At 49.6% G+C, this 7,500-nt stretch overlaps 1 non-coding gene and 1 pseudogene across 1 annotated transcript; both read left to right on the top strand.

Annotated features, from left to right (window-relative positions):
* The first annotated feature begins 5,091 nt into the window (after positions 1 to 5,091).
* On the top strand, positions 5,092 to 5,246 carry LOC143176289 (5.8S ribosomal RNA). Its single transcript, XR_013000862.1, has one exon. It is a non-coding gene; the product is annotated as a 5.8S ribosomal RNA (ribosomal RNA).
* A 2,051-nt stretch (positions 5,247 to 7,297) lies between these two features.
* LOC143176290 (large subunit ribosomal RNA) overlaps positions 7,298 to 7,500 on the top strand; it is a 6,560-nt pseudogene continuing 6,357 nt past the window's right edge.

The raw sequence follows: 7,500 nt of genomic DNA, 5'->3' as shown, positions 1-7,500 counted from the left end.
TGGAAACTTACGTCTCTCGACGATGGGACGATCCACGCGAAGAGTTGTTACGTGCACGCGTATGGTGCGATTGCGTCGATTCGCTTTTCTGTACGGGGAGTAATAGAACGTTGAGTTGACTTATCGGGTCTTCGTTGGAATTACCGTCGCTGGCATTGTAAACTCCAGATGACCTTGTGATTCCTTCGTCGGGCACTGGTAAAGGGTGGCGATGATGCGTTCTATAATAGAAATACCCGTCGTAGCGTTTCTTCCGAGTCAACCCGCTCACGAAACTCTCTCTCGTCGTGGAATCCCCGCGTCGGAGAGTAAAACGCGAATTCATACTATGAAAACTTACGTCTCTCGACGATGGGACGATCCACGCGAAGAGTTGTTTACGTGCACGCGTATGGTGCGATTGCGTCGATTCGCTTTTCTGTACGGGGAGAAATAGAACGTTGAGTTGACTTATCGGGTCTTCGTTGGAATTACCGTCGCTGGCATTGTAAACTCCAGATGACCTTGTGATTCCTTCGTCGGGCACTGGTAAAGGGTGGCGATGATGCGTTCTATAATAGAAATACCCGTCGTAGCGTTTCTTCCGAGTCAACCCGCTCACGAAACTCTCTCTCTCGTCGTGGAATCCCCGCGTCGGAGAGTAAAACGCCGAAGGCTTACTATGAAACTTACGTCTCTCGACGATGGGACGATCCACGCGAAGAGTTGTTACGTGCACGCGTATGGTGCGATTGCGTCGATTCGCTTTTCTGTACGGGGAGTAATAGAACGTTGAGTTGACTTATCGGGTCTTCGTTGGAATTACCGTCGCTGGCATTGTAAACTCCAGATGACCTTGTGATTCCTTCGTCGGGCACTGGTAAAGGGTGGCGATGATTCGTTCTATAATAGAAATACCCGTCGTAGCGTTTCTTCCGAGTCAACCCGCTCACGAAACTCTCTCTCGTCGTGGAATCCCCGCGTCGGAGAGTAAAACGCGAATTCATAGTATGGAAACTTACGTCTCTCGACGATGGGACGATCCACGCGAAGAGTTGTTACGTGCACGCGTATGGTGCGATTGCGTCGATTCGCTTTTCTGTACGGGGAGCAATAGAACGTTGAGTTGACTTATCGGGTCTTCGTTGGAATTACCGTCGCTGGCATTGTAAACTCCAGATGACCTTGTGATTCCTTCGTCGGGCACTGGTAAAGGGTGGCGATGATTCGTTCTATAATAGAAATACCCGTCGTAGCGTTTCTTCCGAGTCAACCCGCTCACGAAACTCTCTCTCGTCGTGGAATCCCCGCGTCGGAGAGTAAAACGCGAATTCATACTATGAAAACTTACGTCTCTCGACGATGGGACGATCCACGCGAAGAGTTGTTTACGTGCACGCGTATGGTGCGATTGCGTCGATTCGCTTTTCTGTACGGGGAGAAATAGAACGTTGAGTTGACTTATCGGGTCTTCGTTGGAATTACCGTCGCTGGCATTGTAAACTCCAGATGACCTTGTGATTCCTTCGTCGGGCACTGGTAAAGGGTGGCGATGATGCGTTCTACAATAGAAATACCCGTCGTAGCGTTTCTTCCGAGTCAACCCGCTCACGAAACTCTCTCTCGTCGTGGAATCCCCGCGTCGGAGGGTAAAACGCGATATATAATAGTATATGCCAGTGGTTCGCGCGCGTCGTCTCTGAGATACGCGGTCGACAGAGTTCCGAAAACACGTGATGTGCCACGATTTCCGTGCGTCTTACATCTTTCGACGATGGGACGATCCACGCGAAGAGAACGTTCGTGCTTGCGTGAGGTGCAACAGCGTCGATTCGCTTTTCTGTACGGGGAGAAATAGAACGTTGAGTTGACTTATCGGGTCTTCGTTGGAATTACCGTCGCTGGCATTGTAAACTCCAGATGACCTTGTGATTCCTTCGTCGGGCACTGGTAAAGGGTGGCGATGATTCGTTCTATAATAGTAATACCCGTCGTAGCGTTTCGACCGATGTCACCCGCCACGAAAGTCTCTCTCGACGTGGAAACCCCGCGCCGAAGAGTAAACGCGAAGGCTTACCATACGAAAGAAAACGGTATTATACGCCTGTGGTATGTGCGTCTCGGCTCTGTGATACGCGATCGGCAGAGTTACAAAAAAACGTTGATGGGCCACGATTTCCGTGCGTCTTACATCTTTCGACGATGGGACGATCCACGCGAAGAGTAGTTACGTGCTCGCGCGAGGTGCGATAGCGTCGATTCGCTTTTCTGTACGGGGAGAAATAGAACGATGAGTTGACTTATCGGGTCTTCGTTGGAATTACCGTCGCTGGCATTGTAAACTCCAGATGACCTTGTGATTCCTTCGTCGGGCACTGGTAAAGGGTGGCGATGATTCGTTCTATAATAGAAATACCCGTCGTAGCGATTCGGCCGAGTCACCCGCCACGAAACTCTCTCTCGTCGTGGAATCCCCATGTCGGAGAGTAAAACGCGAAGGCTAACTATATAAGAAATATATAGTATTATTTATGCCTGTGGTTCTCCGTTTGCCCTACTCTCAGATACGCGACTCGGAGAGTTACGAATAATCGTGATGGACCACGATTTCTGTACGTCTTACATCTTTCGACGATGGGACGATCCACGCGAAGAGATCATTCCTGCTTGCGTGAGGTGCGATAGCGCCGATTCGCTTTTCTGTACGGGGAGAAATAGAACGATGAGTTGACTTATCGGGTCTTCGTTGGAATTACCGTCGCTGGCATTGTAAACTCCAGATGACCTTGTGATTCCTTCGTCGGGCACTGGTAAAGGGTGGCGATGATTCGTTCTATAATAGAAATACCCGTCGTAGCGATTCGGCCGTGTCACCCGCCACGAAAATCTCTCTCGTCGTGGAATCCCCGCGTCGTAGAGTAAACGCGAAGGCTTGCTATAGAAGACTATAGTTTATACGCCTGTGGTTCACCGGTTGCCTGCTCTCCGGGGTACGCGATCGCGCAGGAGTTACGGAAGAACTTGATGGGCCACGATCTCCAAGCGGCTATATCTTTCGACGATGGGACGATTCACGCGAAGAGAACGTTCGTGCATGCGTGAGGTGCGATAGCGTTGATTCGCTTGTCTGTACGGGGAGAAATAGAACGATGAGTTGACTTATCGGGTCTTCGTTGGAATTACCGTCGCTGGCATTGTAAACTCCAGATGACCTTGTGATTCCTTCGTCGGGCACTGGTAAAGGGTGGCGATGATTCGTTCTATAATAGAAATACCCGTCGTAGCGTTTCGACCGATGTCACCCGCCACGAAATTCTCTCTCGTCGTGGAATCCCCGCGTCGGAGAGTAACCGCCGAAGGCTTGCTATAGAAGACTATAGTTTATACGCCTGTGGTTCACCGGTTGCCGGCTCTCCGGGGCACGCGATCGCGCGAAGGTTACGGAGGGACGTGAAGCGCCCGAGCAATGAAACGTCCGCAGGAGGAAACGAGCAACCGCCGAACATTGTTTCGCGACGTTTCCATAATGTATTGTCGTTTCGCTCGCATCCCGCTTCTTTCCCCTAGTTTCCTCGACGCGTAGTTTCGCAGCCTTAGTGGACGAATCATTCTCGATTCGAGGAAAGATATGCAGTGGGGCGTGCAATGAGCCCGCCAGAGACCACGATCTCCAATGCGTCTTTACATCTTTGGACGATGGGACGATCCACGCGAAGAGAACGTTCGTGCTTGCGCGAGGTGCATTAGCGTCGATTCGCTTTTCTGTACGGGGAGAAATAGAACGATGAGTTGACTTATCGGGTCTTCGTTGGAATTACCGTCGCTGGCATTGTAAACTCCAGATGACCTTGTGATTCCTTCGTCGGGCACTGGTAAAGGGTGGCGATGATTCGTTCTATAATAGAAATACCCGTCGTAGCGATTCGGCCGAGTCACCCGCCACGAAACTGTCTCTCTTTCGTCGTGGAAACCCCGCGTCGGAGAGTAAAACGCGCGAAGGCTGTGACTGTAACATATATATATATATATACACAGTATACAATGCCTGTGGTTTTTGCGCGTGTCGGCTCTTCGGTATACGCGATCGGCCAGAGTTACGGAGGGACGGTGAAGCGCACGAGAAATTGAAACGGCCGCACGATTGGAACCGAGCAACCGTCGAACATTGTTTCGCGACGTTTCCATAATGCGTTTTCGTTTCGCTCGCATACCGCTTCTTTTCCCCTAGTCTCTGAGACGCGTTTTCGAGCCGTTCTTCTACTATCGATTCTCGTAGAGAGAAGGGACCGGGTAGTCTGGAAGTGGAACCCGCATCTTGCGTGTACCGTACACGGAATTGAGAGGACCGGCCGTGAAGCTCGTTTTAAAGCCGTGCGTCTGACACCCAACTCTTGCGCGCCAATTTCGCGGCAAGAGATAATATGGGACGAATGACCGGCAAAGAGCCAGCTGTGAAGTCTGTTTTTTTAATCGAATCCGTGGACGTGTGTATGCCGTAGCGTCGCTCGTCGTGTTCGTTCATGGTCGTTCCGAGAGAAAGAACGAAAGCGGTAACGAAGGGACCGGCCGTGAAGCTCGTTTTAAAGCCGCGCGTCTGACACCCAACTCTTGCGCGCCAATTTCGCGGCAAGAGATAACATGGGACGAATGACCGGCAAAGAGCCAGCTGTGAAGTCTTTTTTCATTATTTGCTTTCAATCGATCGATCGGTACGATTCGTGCAACGTTTCGCGCGATGCGACGCGAAAACATGCGCGCAACAATAGATGCGTCTGATCGGAAGAACGCGAGGGTCGACTGCACGCGATGGATTCAGTATCGGGTAGGATACAAAATATATCCCCGTCGTTTCCACGCGTGCGAGTCTTCTGCGTCTTTCGCGGGTTTTTGAATGCACTATACGCCCGGAACGTCGAGAAATATATACATATTACTTGAACGTTTTTCGTCTCGAAAGGCTTCGGTGTCGTCTCCAAGGCGACGCCTGAATCTCCTTCGCGCGCTGGTCGGAGATTCAGGTATCAACTTTTATCTTCTCTTTGAAAGAAGAGAGATATTAGGTCGAACAAGTGAGAATAAAATTATATATGTGAAATATAAAATTTATACGATTACCCTGAACGGTGGATCACTTGGCTCGTGGGTCGATGAAGAACGCAGCTAATTGCGCGTCAACGTGTGAACTGCAGGACACATGAACATCGACATTTCGAACGCACATTGCGGTCCACGGATACAATTCCTGGACCACGCCTGGCTGAGGGTCGTTTACGTACCATACACTGCTTGCGTAGCTCTGTCAAATCCCCGCCGTCGTTCACCTCTTCGGATCGAACGTTTTTTTACCGAAGGGCGCAAAGAACGTCTCTGAGTCGGGTTAAGAGAAGGATGCTACGTACGAGCGAACGATGGGTGTCTCGTCGGCGTTTGTCGCGGACACGCGAAAATTCTGTGAATTTCACGGACAGTGTACGTTCTAGTTGTTGCAAAACGATCGGAATCGTTTGTATGGACTCGCGTGAGTGTTCGCGGCGTCGTGCGTCGTTCAATTACGACCGCCCGCGGATACCGCTCCACTGCGATATGGATCTGAGCGACAACTTTTTCGGCTGTTCGTGAGATGAACGGTTTCGTGTGTTTAGAAAAATTTTTTTTCCCGCGCTCCCGACGTCACCTGAAATGATGCGTCAGAGGTGAAAGAAAATATTAAGAAGTCGAGAGAGAGAGACTACACACGTTTTATTCATATTTTGTATACCGTGCGTGAGACGGATGTGCACGACACGTCGTATGTCGGTATATTACCGACTGGCCCCAGGGAGATTGTTTTCTTCCTCTCTTACGAATGAGATGTACGTTTCGGAGGATCGTCGTTACCGAAACACACGGCAAAACGAGACTTCTCGCAGCAGAACCTTTATACACAATACACATCGACTCTTTTTACCCCGAGAGAGAGAGAAAAGGTGTATTTCTTTTTTTTATTTTTCGAATTCGACGCACGAACGCTTTGACGACTGGAGAAAAACACGGTGTGTGTTAAAATCGTGCGGGACGAGCATGCGTATTCGTAACGGGTCGAATAGTTCTTATTCCCCGTCGTCGCGTGTCCTCGCTGGACCACCACCGTGCGCTTCCGCCACGTTCAGTTGAATTTCGAAATATATATATATAAAAAGAATCACCATATACTCTCTTTCGGGAGGTGTATTTTTATCGGTTTCTGCTATAGAGAAGAGACGGAGATCGTGTTGTGAGGTGTAACGTTTCTGTATCCCCGTTTCGGAGGATCGTCGTTATCGGCGGAACACACGTCAAAACGAGACTTCTCGCAGAACCTTTATACACAATACACATCGACTCTTTTACCCCGAGAGAGAGAAAAGGTGTTTTTCTTTTTTTTTTATTTTTCGAATTCGACGCACGAACGCTTTGACGACTGGAGAAAAACACGGTGTGTGTTAAAATCGTGCGGGACGAGCATGCGTATTCGTAACGGGTCGAATAGTTCTTATTCCCCGTCGTCGCGTGTCCTCGCTGGACCACCACCGTGCGCTTCCGCCACGTTCAGTTGTATTTCGAAATATATATATATAAAAAGAATCACCATATACTCTCTTTCGGGAGGTGTATTTTTATCGGTTTCTGCTATAGAGAAGAGACGGACGATCGTGTGTGACACCACGTGGTAACGTTTCCGTATCCCCGTAAAATACGTTTATCTTTTCTCGTAGAAAAGAGAGAGGAAGAGGCAGGAGCTCCTCTTTGGCGAGGCTTTCGAACGTCGCGTCCCGTCCGCCGGAATATAATGATATAAATATATAACCGCCGCCGACTTTGTGCGAAAGCGTTGAAACGAACGCGTCGGTCGCCCCATGGTGTGTGTTTGTCGTGTCTTCTTTTCCTCTTCTGCACTTCTCTTCACTGTCGATCGCGAGACCGCGCGAGATCCGCTTCGGTCGTCCAGTCCCCGAAAATTCTTCTCGGACGGGCGTTAAAGTTAACCGGAGCGCGAGATCGTCTAGCGAGAGTCTTTTTCGCGATCGAGTAAAATGTGATAGAAGAAGGAGAAGAGTGTAAAAAGAGAATATAGACACGCGACGCAGCAGAGACCACTGGTGAGGCGCATAAGACGCGTTCGCGAACGATTTTTCGCGACGATACGGAGTCGCGCGTGTCGCGGTATATTTATCATTTATATACGTTATAATATGAATATTGTTGTGTTCGAACGCACTCTCCTCTAGACTTTGTTTTTTTTGCCTTTGAGCGATTTTTATGAAATTCGATTGAATTTTCATACAATTCACGTTCACGACGACCTCAGAGTAGGCGAGATTACCCGCTGAATTTAAGCATATTACTAAGCGGAGGAAAAGAAACTAACAAGGATTTCCTTAGTAGCTGCGAGCGAACAGGAATTAGCCCAGCACTGAATCCCGCGGTTCCGCCGTAGGGAAATGTAGTGTTCAGGAGGGTCCATTTATCCCGTGACGTCGAACCGCGTCCAAGTCCATCTTG

Source organism: Nomia melanderi, unplaced genomic scaffold (assembly GCF_051020985.1).
Source record: "Nomia melanderi isolate GNS246 unplaced genomic scaffold, iyNomMela1 scaffold0479, whole genome shotgun sequence".
NCBI lineage: Eukaryota > Metazoa > Arthropoda > Insecta > Hymenoptera > Halictidae > Nomia > Nomia melanderi.
The sequence above is the reverse complement of the archived record's forward strand: the minus strand, read 5'-3'. Positions and strand labels throughout refer to the sequence as shown.